The sequence below is a fragment of the Dysidea avara genome, chromosome 3 (assembly GCF_963678975.1).
Source record: "Dysidea avara chromosome 3, odDysAvar1.4, whole genome shotgun sequence".
Lineage (NCBI taxonomy): Eukaryota > Metazoa > Porifera > Demospongiae > Dictyoceratida > Dysideidae > Dysidea > Dysidea avara.
In genome coordinates this window covers 9,357,145-9,379,475 of record NC_089274.1, presented here as the reverse complement: position 1 = coordinate 9,379,475, position 22,331 = coordinate 9,357,145, and the positions used below count along the sequence as shown (strand labels likewise).

Genomic DNA, 22,331 nt, shown 5'->3' with positions numbered 1-22,331 from the left:
AGCTGATCTTTCTACAGGGCGATTTGTTTGTAGCTGAATTCTCCACAAGGTAATTTGGTTGCAGCTGAACTCTCTACATGGTGATTTCTTCTAGCTGAACTCTCTACAGAGTGATCTTTTCGTAGCTGAAACTCTCTACAGGGTGATTTGTTTGCAGCAGAACTCTCTACATGATGGATTCTTTGTAGCTGAACTCTCTACAAGGTGACTTCTTCTTGCTGAACTGTCTACAGGGTGAATTGTTTGTAGCTGATCTCTCTACATGATAGTTTCTTTGTAGCTGAACTCTCCACAAGGTAACTTCTTCTAGCTGATCTTTCTACAGAGCAATTTGTTTGTAGCTGATTTCTCTACAGGATGATTTGTTTGCAGCTGAACTCTCTACATGGTGACTTCTTCTAGCTGAACTCTCTACAGGGTGATCTTTTTGTAGTAAACGCTCTACAGGGTGATTTCTTTGCAGCTGAACTCTCTACATGATGGTTTATTTGTAACTGAACTCTCTACAAAGTAACGTCTTCTAGCTGATCTTTCTACAGGGCGGTTTGTTGGTAGCTGAATTCTCTACAGGGTGATTTATTTTCACTCTCTATAGGGTGAATTCTTCTAGCTGAACTCTCTACAGGGTGATCTTTTTGTAGCTGAACTCTCTCCAGGGTGATATTTTTCAGCTGACCTCTCTACATAATAGTTTCTTTGTAGCTGAACTCTCTACAAGGTGACTTCTTCTAGCTAATCTCTCTACAGGGTGATTTGTTTGCAGCTGAACTCTCTACATGGTGCATAGTTTCTTTGTAAATGAACTCTCTACAAGGTGACTACTTCTAGCTGATCCCTCTACAGGGTGATTTGTTTCTAGGTGAACTCTCTACAGGGTGACTTGCCTGTAGCTGAATTGTCTATCAGATTAACTGGTTGTAGCTGAATTCCCTACAGAATAACTTGCAATGTAATATAATTCTTTAATGGAGTATGTTATAAACGTAGCCGAATGCTCTATTAGGGTGACTGTTCTATTAGAGTATCTCGATCTCGCATTTGCAACACGTAGTTGGCTTTCGAATCATGACTCAGTGGTTTGTAATCCGATTCTTCTGTACTACTGCAAGGACTTTCTATGATGATTATTCCAGCTGCACACCGATTTTCAGCTCATCGCTCTAAGCGATTTGCCTGGTAGGCGTGAAAACTAATAGTAGCGACCTCGGACCAATTTTAATTATTGTATATTTTGAATTTTTTACATTACAGGTGTGTAAAAAAAATTATTGACCATACCAGATCTGAAAACAGATTTTCATTATCTTATTCCATTTTCTTTTTATGGCTAGTAATGTCTGTCAGTGTAAGGGGTTTTTTGTACACAGTTTCTCCATAGGGAAAATGGCACCACTACTGGCACCAAATTTTCTACAACTCATAACTTCAGTAAACGTGAGAATTTTCCACCAAATTTGGATCCGATAATGTAAACATGCATAGAAACAAATTGCACACTTAACTAGCCACACCACTTTTGGTTTCACAGGAATTCGTCAAATTCATAACTAGAACACACTAAAATCACATACACTATATACAAAAACAAAGATAAAAAGCTTAATCCACAAATTCCAAGTCACCTTGTTTAATGTCCAAAAGCAAGTTTAATGACAGAACTTGGTTTTCATTGTCATATTGGACATTATACCAGTCATCTGTACCAGGGACAACATCTAGAATCATTCCAGAGTACCATTGCTCTTCTCCATCAACCATCCATCTGTGCTTAATTCTTTGGCCGATTAGTCCTTCTTGGTCTTCACTAGGTGGCAAAAAAAGCTTGTGCAGGTTGCTGCAAACTTCTTCTACAGACAGCTTTTTGTTATTCTTCTAGAGGTGGAATATACTTTTATCTGCAGAGCATTGCTCCAAAACCTTCTGTCTGAAATCCAATTGAACTTTCAAAGCATGCAACATGCTAGTTTTCGATTTTAGTTTTGCAAGACCATCCACTACATGCTGTTCATTCTGCCATAACCCAAACTTCATGACTGCCTTGGTAAGGTTTTCTTTTTCTCTTACCTTCTTTTCTCGCAAACAAAGCAAAGAAGCCTGTATTGCCTGTAGAGTTTAGCACGGTCTTCAATCAGCTTCTTTCTCCGAACTTGATACTGTTGCTTTAACCCGGATGAACTACTTCTTGCTTTGTGTAGCAACTCACAATGCTCAGCAGGAGATTTATCATTCAACCAACTAGCAGTTTTGTTGTTGCAGAACAAGATCAAAGCTTCAAGTGATAAAATGGATGCATTTGGTTTTTCCCTGAGGAAGCGATCCAGCTGTGCAAAATCCCTCTCACTGATAGTGTTGGTCTTCGGAACAGACTTTGTTTCTGCAACCAAAGATACATTTGTAGCATCATATTTCCAACGTTTCTTGTTCAATCTGAATACAAGTGATTTAATAGCCGTCAGTGTTAATGGTAATACATCATCAACCATCAACGTCAACCACTCATAAAAACAATTCCATGAAAAATTACAGTTAACCCAAAATGCATTTAATTCAAAAACCACTCCTTTAGTAATCGAAGATATTGGTAAGACTGGTAAAATGAGGTTAACAATGCCTTGAGCAGAGATTCCAACTCGCTCACAGTTTTCACCAAGGTAAGGCAGTGACAAGGCCATCTCCAACCAACAATTAACACTATCAATTCTACACAATAGACACATAATCATAATAATATGACCCCACAACTACAATACTGGCATTCCGCTAAAAATAAACTACCGAAAACTGACCTAAAACAATCAATATTGAGGCTACTTCACGAGAAAAAGTATTACCTAGACGAACTCTACACTACACCATATTTAGCTCACCAAAATCAATGTAAAAGAGTGTGTTTCACCTCAAAATGTGTCCAGAATCGAACTCAGCACCTTCACTTTGCCCAGGGATGTCTCAAATGACTCTGAAAACCATCAGCAAATTCACCCACACTCTAACAAGGCTGGTGCCATAATTGCAATACAAATATCCGTACGAATTTTTCTACAGAAAGTATGCGGACCTAAAAATGTTCCGTGCTGTTTCTCCGGAAATGCTTAATCCCGGTACACCAAACTTCAGTGCTATAATGCATCGTTATTATAGATTGTTTGCTGAATGAGCGAGAGAATAAGGCTTCCCTGTTTTAGAGATACGGAGAAAACATTGCAGGTAGTGGAAATTTTGGCCAGTCTGAGGTCGCTACTAATAGTTTTTTTATTCATAAAAATCGATCGCGTAATTTTGACACAGGTTGGGTTTTGTGTCATATCTCCATGGTCTTTATCTCGATTCTTTTCAAACCACTAAAAGGCACTTCTACGATGGTTACTCCATCTACATAGCAATTTTCAACTCATTCCTTCAAGGGTTTTACCCTGTGGGCGTGACAGACCTTCGACCTTATTTTACGCAAATAATCGATCATAACTTCATGAATGTCCATCGGATTCCTACCAAAGTTGGTACTGAGATCCGCCTTAATGAGCCCTTCAAGTGTGCCAACTTTCAGCCCGATTGGAGCACGCATTCGTGTTTTATGGCGGATTTTGCGAAGTGTGCAAAGTGTGCGAAATGAAGAAGTAGAAGAAGAAGAAAACGAAGAAATTAAAACGAACTTTTGTTCACTCGTATCTCGGAAATGGCTGGACCGATGTTCTTCAAATTTGATATGTAGACTCCCATAACTGGCCGGCACATCTGTAGCAAATTTGGTTCCAATCGGATAAGGGATCACAGAGCTACATAGGTGTGAAAATTGCATTTTCTTTCTTCCTGTTAATATACTCACGGTGTGGCGTGGGCCGCACGACACACTATCGTGTGTCTTGATATTACTGTTAAAGTATTAATGAGAATGAAGTAATGCTGCTAGTTTTTAAGTGCTGTGAGCATCTTCATAAATGCCACTCAAATTTGGTTCTCAACAAAGCAAAGAGTATAGATTCTCTGATAGCAATAAGTAGTTTGAGTTTGGCTGCCTTCAGCAGCATTACTTCATTCTCATTAATACTTAAAAATAATATTGTACTACCGTAATTCACTTTATTTTCGTGCAAAAAAAATTGTGATAAAATGTTTGTGTAAAAATATTTTTGTGTGATTTATGTGAATGACTGCTCTATTAGAGTACTTCGATCTTGAGTAAAAATTTTCGTGTAAGAAATTTTTGTACAAGTTTTGCATACAAAAATTATTTTACATCGAAAAAAAAGCAAATCACAGTATCTGATTAATATTCACAACTTTCCTACCTCACACATGACTGCGCTCTGGTATATTACTACTTTTTGTTGCAGTTAACTCTGCTTTACTTGGATGCACACTTTTTACAGCTATAAGCTGTTTTGGATGGGATATTAAGTTATATCTCTAGCAATCGGTCAGTAAATATGTCAAAGTTTGTATACACATTGTGTTTCTTGATATATGGGCCTGTAAGGGAAGTGTCAATACAGAAAATCAATCCCTAAATAATTTTTATGGTCTCCATGCATAAGGAAGATACGTACGACAATGAGCATTGCAGGTGAAAGATAAAGTCAAAGTGCAGAGAGTGGATATTCTTCAGACCCCAAAAGGCACATGCCACACTTAAAATGGCAGTTTTATGAGGCATTGTTTAGCCTATAACCTTTCAACAATGTTTGACCAAAACTGGATTTAGACAGTTTTCTTTAAATTTATATTTGGTGCTTCTATAAGAGTTTCTAAGTTGCAATGCTAGATTTGACAGTAGTTACACTAAGACTCCTCTGAGAAAGCTCTTTTGTTACATATCATATAGCACGAAACTTTTGTAGTGCAAAATTTTCACTAAAATTTAGTCTGTAAAAATTTCATAGGAAATAATTATTGTACACAGCTTCCATCGCAAGTTTTGTTGATTCAGCACTGCATACTATGACGCTCCAGCTCTAACTTTACCTGGTGAATTACAGTTTAGTTATTGCATGAGAGGATACCACATGTATCGGGGCAGATGGTTACTGTTAGTGACAAGATGAAGCACTGGATTGCCAACGTGAGACCATATGGCAAGACAGGAAATTTATAAAATTCAATTGCAGTTGAGGTGGTAAAAGCTGGAGTTATCATAGGGCACATTCCGAAAAAGATTAGCTCTAACTTGGCCTGGAGATTCCCCTACATAGCTAGTAGTTACTGAACTGCAGCGGTCAAGATATTTATCAGTGCACAGGTTCCTATGATGGCTTCCTTGGGGTGTAAACTTCTGATAACAGCCTCTTTTCTTTGTAACACTGCCTTCAGACTGATTCGCCACAGCTTTCTCAACTTCCTTGTTCATGGAACTAATTGCTTTTGATGGGATATTTCTCATGACAGTGGGCCATCTGGGAAAGGTAGTACTACTTGAAAAAAAATCACCTTAAAACACTTAAATTAAGCTGATTTTTGGCAGAAGACAACTACAACCCATGCTAGCACAATACATCCGCTGGACACACGCTTCATTTATCAATCTAAATATTCATAGTAAAGAAATTTGTAATTACTGAATTATTACCAAAATTTTATGCTATGAAAATTTGGCACTATACGGTAAAATGCATAGTTCTGTGACAATTTTTTGATGACAGCATTCTGCCAGGCACCCTTTATTTTCAGCGGATAATTCAATAATAAAATATTTATTTACAAGCAATATCATACAGAATGGTAGTATGGATCTGGGGCTTAGAGTAGCTATTGGAATCCACCACCATGATTAAACCATTTTATATTTCACTGAATTGTACCAAATGTATTGGACTAACCTGTCATTACAATTGTAGATCACATGAGGTCTTTGGGTGTGGTCAATGATGTAATTGACAATACCAAGTATTCTTATGTATGTATATACAGTACGTATGTGAATTATCAATCTTTTGTCTTCTGGTTTGACTGAATGCATATGTTTTCTATGTATTTATGTGTATGCAGCTGGCCAAAGAATTTGCAGATATTGACTGTAGTCAGGAGATAACCCAGTCAAGAGATACTACAATCAAACTTTCAGATGTTGCTACAAAACTGAAAGAAATCACTGAGGTTATTAATTTTGTTTGTTGTAATAATTATGGCAACTACTGGTATGTATTTATTTCACTAGACATATAAATTATCATGAACCACAATATTGGGTTCATAATAGGGATCGTCCATGTTTTTTGCAAAAACTCTAATAGAATGCACGCCTAAAAACCACCTTGGAAAGCACCCTCCAACTTAAAATCACCCTCTGGTGATTATTTGCAATGAGTATTGGTCCACTAGTAAGTATCAAGTGAAAAGGAAACAGCGTGTGTATTTGCGACAAAACTGAAATTTGACATTTTGTTCATTAAGACACACGGTAGTGTGTCGTGCGACCCAAGAAGCCGGCACGCAACACCCGTGAGTATATTGACAGGAAGAACGAAAATGCAATTTTCGCACCTCCGTAGCTCTGTGCTGCCTTGATGAAACAAGACGATTTTTGCTGTGGATACGCCCTCCAACTTCAGTACTCCACATTCCAAATTTGAGCGAAATCGCTTCAAGTGTTCCCGAGATATGCGACTTCAAAAATTGGCTTAGTTTCTTCGGTTTTTTTCTTATTTTTCTTCCTCTTTTTACACACTTGCAAAAACTATTTTAGAACGCGAACGCATTATCTGATTGCCTTGAAATTTGGCACACAGAAAGGGGGTATAAAGGCACATCTTGGTACCAACATTGGCTGGAATACAATAAACAGGCAAAGAGTTATTAGCGATTATTCACGAAAAATAACACCAATATGTTGTCACGCCTACAGGGTAAACTGCTAATGGGAAGAAGCTGAAAATCGTTGGGTGAATGGGTTAACTATTGAACTACAAACCTTTTGTAGTTTGAAAGAAATCGAGCTAAAAACCAGGAAGATACAACGAAAAAATTAAACGTGTGTAACAATTATGCAATCGAGATTAGCTAATAAAAAACCACTACTTGCCACGCCTGCCAGAAAAACTGCTTGGGGTAATGCTTTGAAAATCACTGTACAGATGGAGTAATCATCTTAGAAAGGCTCTTCAATGGTGTAGAAGAATTAGACTTAAAAACACGGAGTGAAAAAAAATAAAATAAAAAATAACACGAAATCCAACGGTGGGGTCTATTCTACGGAACAGAACGGAACGGAATGATGGACTAAACCACGGAACGGGACGCTTTCTCAAATTGAAGCGTGCAACTTACCATTGCTGAAACTGCCCTTACAAGTTATCAGTGGCACCTCTTCAAATCAACATCGATTTATCATCCCAGTCAGTTTCACTGTATCGTATCAGAAAAGTTTCTTTCCGAATACTTTAAGAGAATGGAACACTTTACCTAACAACTTTATTGAAGAGCAATCCACAGAAATTTTTACCAACCACCTTGTCATCACACAATAAATAATTTTATGTATGCATGTATGTGTTAAATGTTTCTTTTGTTTGTAATTACCTGGGTCAATTATCAGCTATGCTGTCTCGACCCAGTATATAATCATAATCATAATAATCATAACCTCCAGTGGGTGATTAAACATAAGATGAAAAGAATTAAAGGATCGATTGTGGGTTCTTGTTGGTTGTCATTAGTAACGAAGTATTAATTGTGGGATGAGCTGCATCAGTGATGTTCATCCATGGTTCATCTACGGATATATCAAGAAGGGCACTTTATGTGATCTATTTTGCTTATTTTGACTTTAGAAGACAGTCTGGGCCAGCTTTTCAAGTCATAAGTGAGTGTACAAATAAAGTAAGCAGGAAGACACTGGTAACAGGAAAGAGCTTAAAACTTGAAGAATTTTGTGCAGTGAGTGAGGAGCAAATATTTTGGCAGACCGCAAGGAGGCTATATTCTGCAAACATCACTGAAGTGTATGCGTGGAGTTATTAATAGCCGGTGCAGTGGACTAATGCCGTGTTCAATAGTGAGCTGATTTTTTCTGTTACACAAATTCAAGGATGTGTCTCACTGCTAGCCTTGAATCAGGCTAAAAGCCAAAACTCCAAGATCAGCCAAATCTCAATTATAAGCCTTCTATGCATGTGAAACCATGCCCATAGCCACCAGGTAAATGTGATTTAGACCAAGATGTGTGTGTAATTTCAATGTATCTAGTCAGACCTGAAATGGAACACTCATATTAATTACGTACCACCTAAGAATCCTAGGATTTCTTAAGTGTACCATTTCACATGCTTCACTTCAAACAAAACAGGTTAAATTTGTTTGTCTATTTTCAAGTGATTCCCAATTCAGCTGGTCCATGAAATTACAGTGGATCACATGTATTTGTTACAGTGGGATCACATGTATTTGTACTCTAGAGTTGAGATTTCAAGGTAGACTGCCAATGTACCGACACTGTTGTAGCATATTTAAGTGGAGGACAAATGAATACAGTAGTGCTAGATTATTAATTTTATGTAAACAAATTTTTCATAATGACATTGATATCCCATTTTGATTTGTACCTCCACTTTGCAACATATTCAAGAAGTTACCACCCTTTTAATCTCCAACCACTGTCGTTAATTAACCAAGATCTCACCAGTCTTTGTTTTTTCCATCTACAATTTTGCTTTGGAACAATAATTATCTAAAGGCTCTAATTCATATTAAGTATTTAAATCTGTAATTCACCTTATTGTAGTTGTACTAATTTTATTGATTTGTCTGTATGTTTTCTTCATTTTCCTTTGAAGTAGTACAGTATAGGTAAACAAAGATAATTTTCTCTCCCATCTTATTCTAGGATTTCTATTGACTAAGAAAAATTTAATTATTTGTATGTGACAGGCAATATGAAGACAGTGAATTAATATACTATACAGCCAATTTGCTTTTGGATATTTAATGTCTCCAACTGCAACAAAAATTCGATGAATCCATGCATCTCATCGCTGGTCGTCTGAACATTCTGAAAGTGATACCTCACTCAATCAACCATATATTCTGTTTATTAGACTGAATAAAGTCATGATCACTTAGCCTTTTCCTGTCACCAGTAACTTTCTAGTTAATTTCTCTGTGGATATTATGCTCTAAAACTAAAGAAATTGAGTGGTCTTCTAAACTATTTATCTTGTCAAGATCAGCAGAAACAACTGACATCCAATCGGCTACTGTATTGTAGTAACAAAACTTGCCTATAAATGAATTGAAGAGACCTGCTTGATATATCAGGTAGTAGAACAATCACTGCATGAGACAGCTATTAATATTTTATTATTATCCTATTCCATTTTCCTGGAGGCTCCACTGATAAAATGCAACTGAGAGATTTCAGCAATGATAGCGGCTAGCCAAGCTGTAAGTTTTGATTCAGAATGTATTCCATTCTGTAAAATAGACCCCATCCTGGATTCAATTCACTACTCAGGCTGAGATATCTGGCATTAATTAGTCCACTACTCTGTCCACTGCACTGTTAATGAATCATTGATGTTCACACAATATAGCCTCCTTGAGGTATCTGAATGTTTGCTCCTCACACACTACACAAAATTCCTTTAGATTCTGCTTAGACTGAGTTGATTGAGCTTGTCACCATACTTGTTTCCTTTGTAGTGTAGCTACATACTGATTTATGCCGATTAGAAAGGCTGGGCCCCAGACTGTGCATTTCTAAAGTCAAGTAAGCAAAAACAACACACATACTAGTAAAAACAAGTCATGCATTAAGTTCCCTGCTCGATACATCCAAAGATGAACACATTCAGTCAGCTATTCCCACAATTAGTACTTCGTTACTAATGACAACCAACAAGAACCCACAATCGATCCTTAAATTCATTTTATCTTTCTTGGGGTGTGTTTGATTACCTGTTGGAAGTGCCACCGATAACTTGTACAGCAATGGTTAGCTGCAAGCTTCAATTTGAGAAAGCATTCCGTTCCGTAGTTTAGTCCATCATTCCGTTCCGTTCCGTTCCGTAGAATAGACCCCACCAAATCCAACTTGATGTAGCAAGTGCGAGATCGAGATACTCTAATAGAGCAGTCAACCTAATAGAGCAGTCCTCCTGAAGAGAATTCAAGAGATCAGCTAGAAACAAGTAACCTGTCTAGACATCAGCTACAAACAAATCACCCTGTAGAGAGTTCAGCTACAAGCAATTCACCCTGTAGAGAGATCAGCTAGAAGAAGTTACCTTGTAGATAGTTCAGCTACAAACAAATCACCCTGTAGAGAAATCAGCTAGAAGAAGTTACCTTGTAGAGAGTTCAGTTACAAAGAAACTACCATGTAGAGAGTTCAGTTGCAAACAAATCACTTGTAGAGAGTTCAGCTACAAACAAATCACCCTGTAGAGAGATCAGCTAGAAGAAGTCACCTTGTAGAGTGTTCAGTTACAAGGAAACCACCATGTAGAGAGTTAAATATATGTATTATACATATAATTTGTACATTACTTATAAAATCAGAAGTATTTAAAATATTTAGCATCTGCTTCATCTTTTCTTCTTCCTGTGGTAAAGAAAAAAAGATAGGTTAAAAAAGCCCCAAAGCCAGCCATAGGCCGGCTTTGGGGTATACAAATACAAAAAGAAGTGAAATCTAATCCAAAACAGTCAAGCTGTAAAAAAAAGAGTGCGGCCCTCAAAAAGGCTATGGTGAAAAAAGATGTGAAATCCAAGGTGGCAGCCAAGAAATGACTGTGATGGTAGGTTAATGGTAAAAATTTTAAGAACGACAATTCAGGTGAATTTTGGTGCCACTTGGTGTTGGCACAAAATTCACCTGAATTGTTGTTATTAAAATTTTTACCATTAACCTACCATCACAGCCATTTCTTGGCCGCCACCTTGGATTTCACATCTTTTTTCACCATAGCCTTTTTGAGGGCCACACTCTTTTTTTACAGCTTGGCTGTTTTGGATTAGATATATATTATCATGAACCACAATAGTGGGTTCATAATAGAGATTGCCCACGTTTTTTGCCTAATAAAATGCACACCTAAAAACCTAGTCTCGCATGCCAGATGGTTTGTGTGGGGGTGGTAAATAAACTGTCTGGTCACTGTTGCACACATTCCAGGACCACTGCCAGAATGTTGGCAGAGCCAATCAGATCGCTTCGCAGACTCTGTGACAAAACAAACACTAATAATTCAAATTCTTAGTGTAATAAAGAACTGAATCTCGGATACAGATCACTTTTTCGAAAGTTTAACAACGCCATGGGCTTAGGATCTTTGTTTCCGGGCTCTTAAAAGCATTGGTATAAGAACGATTATGGTTCACTACGGATTTGAAAATAGCAGAATTGTCGAGGAAGATGTTCAGCAATGTTTTGAATACGTCACCACAATATTACCAGTACAATTATCGTCTTAGTGTGCTCACAGGGGTAATTGGTACGATTATTACATCATCCTTGGTGCAAATCAATACCGTGATGTAATCTAATTGCATTCCAGTGAGTTCACGGAAAGTGTGCAACAGTGACCAGACAGTTTATGTACTGTCCCCACAAAAACCGTCTGGCATGTGAGACTACTAAATCCACCTTGAAAAGCATCCTTCAACTCAAAACAACCCTCTGGTGCTTCTTTGCAATGAGTATACGTCCACTAGATGTAGTTTTTTGCCTCAGCAACAAACAAAAGTTAACAGGCTAGCTTCCTGGAGTGGTGGGTCAGGAGCAGAAATCAAGTTTTAGCACCATCTGTCATCTGGTTGCATAAGTGCATGTCATAATTAAATTCCACATTCCTATATAGTAGTGGAACTGAGTTGTATCTGCCACAATTGTCTAATTGTGTCATCTGTGCGTTTGGTGCCCGATTTTAGTTTCTCAGCCCTTAGATGTCTAACTAGAGAAGTTGGAGGTCTAACTAGAGAACTTTAACTGAGAAGAAGTCATAGGCTGCTTGACTGACTAAGCCGTACACCAGTGAAATCCCTCATCACCAACTTGGAACCTACTAGCTGCTCCGCTACAAAACCAGCTAAGTCACACTACATGTGTATAACTGTCTTAATTTAAATATAGCTATTGCATTATTCAACTATCAACTGAACGCGTGACGTAAAACTATAGTGGGTTTGCTGGCTCACACGGTTCAATAGTGATAGCTATCACTTAACCAGCAACGCGTCTCATTAGTGCTGTGAGGGGTTGCTCAGACAACCACTGATCGTGCGGAGAGGCTCGTCGAGGCGCTGGACCTGGCTCTCGGGCAGTCCTTCGCTCCGTCAGCTTGGCTGTCGCAGCTTGGATCCCTCGGCGCCGAGCGGAAGTCCAGAAACCTGCGTCATGCCGAGGATGAACTCCATGACTCTTTAAAACTGCAGGCTGACGCAACAACAAATAACGCTGACGAAACTCCACCTGTCACTGGTCAGGCTTCCTAACCGACTCCCACAGTGTCTTCTCAACATACCAACGCAACCGCCAGTCCCAGTGACGCCGCGGCTACAAGGCACAACAAGTCACTGCGTCTACTTTTGTCACAACACAGCTTGCAAACCTGTTACTTCAAGCGACGTCCAGTGGCACCCAAATATCTCCGTCACAGATCACCGTTGCTATCCCAAGTCCACAGGCTTCCCTGACACAACTCGTGCTACCCACTTCTGGAACAACAGTGACCCCTACCTCTCAACCAGCAGTCAACCCGAACATATTTCCTCAGCTGCAGTCTACAGCTAGCAACCAAAGCTCCTCAATCAACAAAAACTTACACTTCAGGCCATATCCCGCTGTTCTGGCCATCTTCGGGTAGCCTCAACCAGCCAGAACTGCATACTCAAGAACTAACCATTCTTGGTACTACTCATCTTCCTCCACTAATAGCTCCACTACCGGCACGTGTATGCACTGGAATCCTTGTGGAGTAGTGCATAGAATTCAATAGCTCGTTCGCCCATGCCATATTCTCTGTACCCGACGAACCCACCACTCAGCAGCATATGCAAATGCTCATGCTGAAAATGTCATCTCGGAGTGATACGTTTCAACTTGCTCCAACCCACCCACTCCAAACATCAACTCCTTTGCCTCATGGATGGTGGCCTGGAACATGTATGTCTCCACCATTCTTCTAGCTAAACTATCCCGAGCGCTAGAAATGTTCAGCTACCAGTGCATTATACTCCTTAAACTAGTGTTGCACCGATACACATTTTTTCACATTACTTTTACCAATATCAATATTTGCCTATTCTTGTAAATGTCATGCTGATATTAACCGATATTCAGTCCTTCAGAACAAGGAAGGGGGAGCAGAAAATCACCTAAATTAAATTGCAAATGTAATGATAATGTAATCAATGTGGTTAATTGAGTGTGCATAAGATTTTACAGTGTTGTTGAAGTATTCCCACTAACCCCTTCACGGAAAAGAAGCCAAGTGGTTTATAAAATAGCTAAGCCAGCTTATCAAACAGTGTTGCTGGTGGGATTCAAGACCATTTGCGAGAAGTGATTGACTAATTACGTGGGGTGCCAATAAATATACACAGCCTACTATAGCTTGGCAGCCATACTTGCTCAAAAAAGCCTACACAGTTAAGTGTTGTATGCTGCATTTCGCAGCTTCATTACTTTCACCTGTTCATTACCGTCATCAATGATTGATTGTGGGTTTTAGTTAATCAACGAAACATCTCCACTTTGTAACTGATACTGCTACTTGTAAAATTAGCTAATATCGGCTTTTACTGATAATTCAACCCAATTATCGGTGCAACGCTACTTTAAACTTCCAACCCGCCCCTGGCAGTCCATCCTACCTTCCCACCACAATCACTCACGCAAATCTGCTGTGATTTGAACAACCTAAGAACTTGCCAACATTTGCAACAATGCAAAGGTGTGCAACCAATTACAAAGCACACTTTCCCCACCTTATTTGTGGGGATTCCCCTACCCAGCATGCACCCCACTACTACAGTACCACTCACTCTTGAGTGCAAACTATGCAATCACCCTGACAAGGCTTTTGTACAGCTGTTCTTATCAGACATTTGACAAGGGTGTAACTTCGGTTACACAAGCCCACACTCCATGTACACAGCGCACAACTTACACCCCATGTACACAGCGCACAACTTACAATCTGCGTTTGTGAACCCATCTGTTTTGGGTGACCCTCTTGCTCAGAATGCACTCAAACTAGAACCTTTCAATTCCCTCACCTGTCTGCACCTGTGGGCTTCAGCAGTAACAATTCTATAGCTCCCTCTGCATGTGCTCTTAATTACTATGCAGTAGATGATGCATACTCCATAGTTAACAAGCTTGGAACCCTGATAGTCACTAATAATCCTTATTACATTTGAACACTTCACGAAGATCCGTGATATTTTATTCAATTCAAACCCTTCATTCTGTGCATTATCCCAACATGTCACTAGGACACATTAACAAATGTACTAGAGTTATGTGTCATACTTAATTTGTAGCACTTGTTACCGTCACGCATATTCATGTGTAGGTTCACATTAACCTACATTGCTTGGGTTTGTGTACATATTGATACGGCCACTGAAGTCAGTCATGTAGTTTATTGAAAATATATGGGATACATAGAACCACCAGAGGATACATTGTATTCACATTATACATGTCACAGATGTATGGTTGTGCACGTCCCATAGCCATGATAGATGGAATAATATTTGTCATCAAATCTTACGGTCAGTACATAAGAAGCTATTCAAAGGGGGCAGCAGTACAACTTTATGGCTCGTCCCAGTAGTGGTAGACACCATTTATGGTTTCAACCGACCACTGTGATAATAATATACAGATACATATTGATTATACTACTACTATATACATTACGTCATTCATAGATTCTGATGTCATTAAGGGTTAATTACCATCACATGTGGCAGTATTACATAGTCATAATGTAACAGTGATGAGTGGTATGGTAAATCAGAGTTACAGTCTATGGAAGAATTGAATTTTGTCACTCATGATGCTGTACTCATTGTGAGCTTTGATATTGTATGCGTACAGTAATAGTACTGGAACATTAATTCAATTATGACAAATAGACACAAATTCTGCAAAAGTATACATCATCATGTGTTATGTTTTATATCACTGTTAACAACTATTTTGGGGGAAATTGGGCGCAAATTGCTGAACTTAGTTAAAAGTAATTCAGTCCAAAGATGCGTGTGTTATCACTAATGCGACTTACCAATAAATGCTATGTTCAAACTGGTTATGTTTGTTGCGACTAAATGTGCCTATGTTTGTTGTGGCTAAATGTGGTTATGCGTTGCAATTATATGTGCTTATGTGTTGTGATTATATGTGCTTATGTGTTGCGATTATATGTGCGATATTTGTTGTGACTAAATGTTGTTATGTGTTGCGATTACATGTGGTTATTTGTTGCGATGTGCGTAACGTTTGTTGCGACTGAATGCTTATAATGTTTGTTGCGACTGAATGTTTGTAATGTTTGTTGCGACTGAATGTTCGCAATGTTTGTTGCGACTAAATGTTGTAATGTTTTTTTGCGACTTAATGTTTGTAATGTTTGTTGCGACTAGATGTTTGTAATGTGGACTGTCACTGAATGTTGGTAATGCTAGAGTATTGTAATGTTGGGTATAGGTACTGTGGGCTGTGAGTACTGTTGGGTGTAGGCACTATTGAGTGAAGTTAGAATTGGGCATAGGTACTGTTGGGCGTAAGTACTGTTGGGCGTAGGCACTGTTGGGTGTATGTACTGTTGGGCATTATTAATGTCTTGTAAGTTACATCATCAAAGCTAGCATTAAGCATGACACAACTGGGACAGTGATAACACACGATTCCCCTTCAAGCAAATGCATCTCACCTCAGTTGCCCTACCTCCCCCAAAGAGTTGTATGTACGTATGTGTATACATATATGTGAAGTGATGTTTCTATGTAGTTATCATGTGAAGTAATGTGTTTAGAGCTCGGTGCGGTGGAAGGGTGGTTTGTGTAGGGCATGCCGTAGCGTGCCGTGATGTGTCATGAAGGTAGCATGTTAATAAGTATCAAGTGAAAAGGAAATGGCATCTGTATTTCAGACAAAACTGAAATATGCCTGTTTGTTTATATCATTATCATTATTCATAACTATTATTTCAATACACACAGAAGTAAAACAAATACATAATTCTGGTACATAATTACAACATCGAAACCTAACAAAGGTTTAAAGATGAATGTTTAGTGTTTGACGCAACAAACCAGCAGTTTCCAACAAAACACGTTTCTGTAGAGTACAAGGATATAAATTGATATGTAGTGATTTCAGCCAGTCATCAAACTTAGGACTCACAGTACCAAGAGCACCGATAGCAATAGGAATAATTTCAGTCCTGACATACCAGAGCCTTTGTATTTCCAGTAACAAATCCTGATACTTTTCAACTTTTCAGCTTCTTTACGTGTTACATTATTGTCAAAAGGGCATGAAAAATCCACTAAGTAAGCAGTCTTTCCTCTTTTAACACTAAAATTAGATCAGGTTGATTAGCATGGATGGTTCTGTCAGTGGTAATAGTAAAGTCCCACAATAGTTTGACACTCTCAGATTCTTCCACAGATCTAGGATTATGTTTCCACCTCTCTTTAACAACTGGGAAGCCAAACTGTGAACAAAGACACCAATGCAGGTTGTGTCCAACTACATCATGACACTTCTTGTATGATGTTCCCACCAAAATTGAACAGCCAGAGACATTGTGAGCAACAGTTTCATTGTTAGTGCCACAGAGATGACATAAAGGGTCAGACCCACCAAGGATGGATGTATTATAATATTTTGTGTTCAGAGCCTGATCTTGGGCAGCTAAAATCAAACTCTCAGTCTCGATTTTCAAGTCAGAATGAACCAGCCACCCAAAAGAATTGGAACAGTTGGTATCTTGTAAATTGCACACATACTGGCCATGTAATGGCTTATCTCACCAATTCTGAAACATTAAGATGATCTTTGAATGCATCAGGAACAATAGACATATCAGCTGGAGTTTTCACGAAACCACTAGATAATACTTTCTTCATCAGTACATGAGTATGATCTTTCAAATAGTAATAAAGTGCAGCACGCTCAAACTGACTGTGTCCTCAACACCAAGCAGACCACGTCCACCCAAAGTACGCTGCATATAAGTCCTATCCACATCTGCACGTGGGTGTAGGCCACCATTCATTGTGAAAGTCTTCCTAGTTTTGCGATCAAGCACTTGTAATTCATTCTTGGTCCAGTCTATGATAGTAGCACAGTAGCGTAAAACAGGAATACCAAACTCATTAATTGCCATGATCTTATGCCTTGCATGCAGTTGTGAGGATAAGACTTTTCGCAAACGACGGAATACTCAGCCTGAACTATTTCTTTGGTTTTAGGGCAGTTGATTGAATCAGCTTCATAAATACCCAAATACTTATAGCATTCCAATGGTGTCAATGCAGCAATAAGGCCATCATCCACTAGAGGAACACTGTCTACCACGCTGCATAATCACACTTGCACACTTCTGAAAGCCAAATTGCATTCCCATTATTATTATTATTATTATGTGTATAGTTATCATCATAATGTAAATAAAACACATACATCAAGAAAACATACAGGAAACTAAGCAAAAACATTGAAACAAATTAATAAATAGGTCCGTTTTTGTCTATAATGCTGCACCATCCTCAAAACCCAGACATCTTCAACGGGTCCGCGATCCACGCAGACACAACACAGTAGCCCTCGCTAAAGCAAACCCCAACCTTGCTCTCACCCATGAGACAACATCACTATATAGCTTCTATCCCATGAAGCAGCAAGGCCACTTGCAAGTCTTCTAATGAAGGAGGATGCTTCGCAACCTGTAAGACCATCCACCGAAAAGCACAAAGGTGTAAAGTGAGCCCGGCGTGCAACAAGCAGCAGAATATTTTCACTTTTTTTTCAATTTCAGCACATAAGAGTACTGATTTGGGGGTGTTAGATAAATAAGACTGAGCATCAGTATCTACCACACGGACATCAAACAATGCCTCAGCTTGAAGTAACCAAACACCCCTAACACTCAAGTATGCAACCAATGTTTCTCCAGCAGGTTCAATCGTTGAATCAGAAACAATAGGCTCATGTCTAACCTGACCCCATACCATTGCTGCCAAGTCTCCAATAGCATCCCTTATCTTATTATGCCGCTGCACAATCAATCCACCCTTCATACAAGTTAAAAGTGATCCAAAGTAGAAGGAGCTCCACAACCATCACAAAAAGCAGGAACATTCAGCAAAAGTTTACGATAGCGGATAGCAAGAGCATCTCTAAACTCTTTTGGTGTAAGATCAAAGTTGTTTTTTTTCAGTTGGAAGTGCAGACAGCCACACTGTAAATCATTATCCTTTGGACTTAACAAAGCACAGTGATGAATGGGGTCAAGTTGTGAGCAAATAATTATGATTAAATAAATTGGTATGTTCCACATCTAGTAATCTTGTACACTCTTTGCGAGCATCAAACAGCATCAATTCATGACTGTCCAGTTCAAATGTTTTCACACCTGTGATGGCGTTTACAATAACCTGAGTAGCTCTCTGTGAAGCAGAAAAGTTGAACAAAGCAGATGCACAAGGCATCGCTAAGCCAAGCCCACCCCAATGCACAGGAAGGGAGAACAAGTGCTGCTCTAGTGGAGAAACTTCACAACCACACAAAGCTGGTAAAAAAACAAGTCAACATAACATGTTCTAGTGGTGCAAAGAGAGAGGCACAATTAGGAATGACACATTGCAAATAAATCCATTCACATTGGAGAGATTTGGCCAGAGCCGCTGAGGTTGTGAAACTGCAACTTCAGATAGATTGCGAACAGAAGAAACCCACATCTGGACTTTCTCCGACACAAAAGCAGATGAGGAGCTGCTATCAACTATAAACCCACCTAAAAAGTGGTGGCTGGTAACAATTTTAATGCCTAGATGGCCAAAAAGAGTGGAGGCTTGAGAAACAAATGTAGGATCAACTTCTAGACAACACTTAGATGGATTTGGATAATAGCCACAAGCAGGTCCATTTCGGACAAGTAAATTGAACCAATCTAGTAACTGAGAAAGCTCACCACAAGCAGAGGCATCATCAGCATACCACATCTGCACCCACTGCTTGGGATTCTTCAGTCGATGGATGAGTGGAAGTGTTCCCACAGCATAAAGAAACATGGAAATAGGGTCACCCTGTGTAACACCCTCTCTACTGAAGAGAAATTTGTCACTACCCACGAAGTACCAAAGTGGCCCAACCCTGGTAAGTATTAAACAAAAAGTGAGAACATCTTGGCCACATTACCCTAGCATTCCGAAGTAACACAGCACGGTTTAGGCTGTTGAAAGTATTTGTGGCATCTACCAGAAGAACCCCCAGCCAGAATGTAGCTGATGTTGAGCAAACAGACTACACATAGCATGTACTGCACCTTCAATTCCACACTTGATTCCTGTACACAGTTGATCAGTCCCACATTGCACTTCCAAATCAAGTCGAGTTGCTGTGCAAACCATCTTTCCAATTATACATCGCAGTGTCTCACCAATACCCACAAGTCTCACTCCAGGACATTTATCAAGAGCAATCAAACGGTTAGAAACCAAAGCTCTGATATCATTCCATGGTACGATAGTGTTAGTCAATCTCTGGGCACAGCTTCTCTTAGGCAATCACTATGAGCACCATACCAAAAAAACACATCCTGCCAGTGTCCTGCATCACATCCTCCAGGACCGGCAGCACCTTGTATCTTACAAGCAGAACACAATACATGGGCACTAGTTAGCTCCACCTCTTCAAATTCTGGAAGCATTGATACATCAATCAAGGCTTCTTTAGTTGGGGCAGAAGGAGGAGGATGTTTTGTCTGCAAGATGTCAAAAATAGTGTTTCCATCAGTAGAACCATCCAAAATATCATTAGGATTAAGTACACTTCCCTGAGTTCTCTCAGCAGCCCAACAACAGCTGCCCTAACCCTTCCTTTATTATTATTATTATTCTTTCACCGGCATAGCAAAATTTACAAGGAGAATCCTGGGATAAAAAGTAATAAGGCTTGCTGAATGGATCATTGTGCGTGTCCATTATTATTATTATTATTATTATTACTAGGACTTTGGGTCACACATAACCAAGTACATTACCCAAAATATTATACTACTACACATGAATCTCTAATAAAACAATCACTGTATCTACTGTCTATAACCATAATTGATTACGTTTTTGTGAAGTGGTATAGTAGGATATATTAATGCTGAAATGTAAACCTTCTTGCATAACATGCTCAAGTCACCTGGAAGTCTAAATGGTTTAGCTACAGTTCCTTATTTTTCATCACAATTTGGAAAAGTCCTTAAAAAGTTTGGGCCTGGGTTACTTTCAACATCACCTGCTTGTAGCAGCAGTAGCATAGTAATAAAAACATGCATAGTAATGAATACCTTAACCGATACCGTAATGAAGAACATTAATCTGTCTACATGGTACTCACCTAAAGTTGTTAACCCGTAATTAGAATTACGCCTCCACCGGAGGTGATGAGTACCTATCGCTATTCTCCATTGCGTTATGTCTATCATTGCCCTGCTTGTTTCTTCGCACTACAACAAAAAAAATGTACGACAAGTAACAGGAAACAACTAGTTATTTTATTGTAAAATAATGTAAAAATAACTTCTGTAATTGTACAACAACTGTGAAACATTTAGCCCATCCGAAGAAAGCAGTACAGTGCCTGGTAACACCAGTAACACACTTTATTCAGACTAGTACTTCGACAGAAATTTATTCCAACCATGGCATTCCATGCGGTAAACAAACTAGTTAGGACTAACCTTCAAACACCTGTAAGTGTAAGTAATGCAGTTCAAGGCAGGAAGACAACGTTCTCAGTTTTAACTTAACAAAAAAAAAATTTTAATGGCGTGCGTACGGCTGGTTGCTATGTATCAACAGGTTTTACGTGTTTGGCGACCTGTTTAACGCGCAGTGTGTACAGCTTGTTTTGCAGGTTGAACGTGGATTTTGAGTGAATTGCGCTGGAAAGTGGTTGTTAAGGAGTTCAATGTTTGTTAGAAGAAAGGCACTGTTTAGAAAAGTGTCCTGCTTAACGAAGGCACCGGAGAAAAAACGCTCACTTCAATTTGACGTTCAGGTTTCGTCTAACTCAATTCCGGTGAGTGTTCTTGTGTGCACTACGCAGTTTCGTCTGGACATTAATTAATTAATTATTTATGACGTCACGTTCTTATTATTATTATTACTTGGTTATGTAATTATTATTACTAGGACCGCGTCACATACAACCAAGTACATACACCAACGTGACAGCCCCCTGGTGAGGTTATTAGGTGGTGAAGGCACGATCCCCAAATCAACTCAATATGTCACAGTAGTGACAGATACAACACAATAGTGGCATCGTAACTAAAGGCCACCAGTAGCTAAGTGCCACTACATCATTGGTGTGGTAATGGCACAGTGATGTGTACACAGTATATGCATACACAACCTACAGGAGATGCACAATACTGTAGGAGTATACAAGCCAGGTGGACCAGATAAAGGAAGACAGCCAAGCCAGCCAGAGCCTAGTGAGCTAGGTAAAGGCAAAATGTACAATAATACAAGAAAACATTAAAACATACCACACTCTTACAATACATTAGTACAAACAGACAACCAAACCAACCAGAGCCTAGCAAGCCAGAAAAAATATAGTAAAATACAAGACATGTGTACATTAGAATACAAACAAACATACCTGTCCTTGTGCAGCTGGCATGTCAAACCTATTCAGGTGTCCTGCAGCCATAAATACACGGAGCGCATCCACTGGCAGCCGGCATGGCGACTTGAGACTTAGTGTGCCAGCTGGCAACACTTTCAAACACAATTGAACAGTAGTTCGCTCGTCTAAATAGCCATTTGAATCTGCTCGATTAGTAGTGGGTATATCACGTGCTGTTTTGATCAGCATTAAATAGAATTGTTGTACGTTTCTATCACCTCCACGGAAACATTCACCCATTATACGATTATCTCTTCATACACCATGGATTCTATTCCCGGTGAGTGCGAAGCCTTAGGCCGTGTAGTTTTCTCAAACATTATTTATTAATTATTTATTTATTTATTTATTTCATTCATTATTAATGACGTAATTTTAACCGCGTTTCGTATTATTCTTAGTACTTGGTTGTATAATTATTAATAGGCAAAAATTGCTTGGCAACACAAGACTGTCAAGCTAGGCCGCAGGC

At 39.1% G+C, this 22,331-nt stretch overlaps 1 long non-coding RNA gene across 2 annotated transcripts in view; it reads right to left on the bottom strand.

Annotated features, from left to right (window-relative positions):
• Positions 1–20,987, bottom strand: part of LOC136249275 (uncharacterized) — a 268,619-nt gene extending 247,632 nt beyond the window's left edge. For both annotated transcript variants that reach the window (XR_010698138.1, XR_010698139.1), the window contains exons 1-2: positions 20,904–20,987; positions 20,561–20,669 (exon numbers count right to left, since the gene is read on the bottom strand). This is a non-coding gene — a long non-coding RNA (uncharacterized lncRNA). The remainder of the gene's footprint in view (positions 1–20,560; positions 20,670–20,903) is intronic.
• Positions 20,988–22,331: the final 1,344 nt, after the last annotated feature.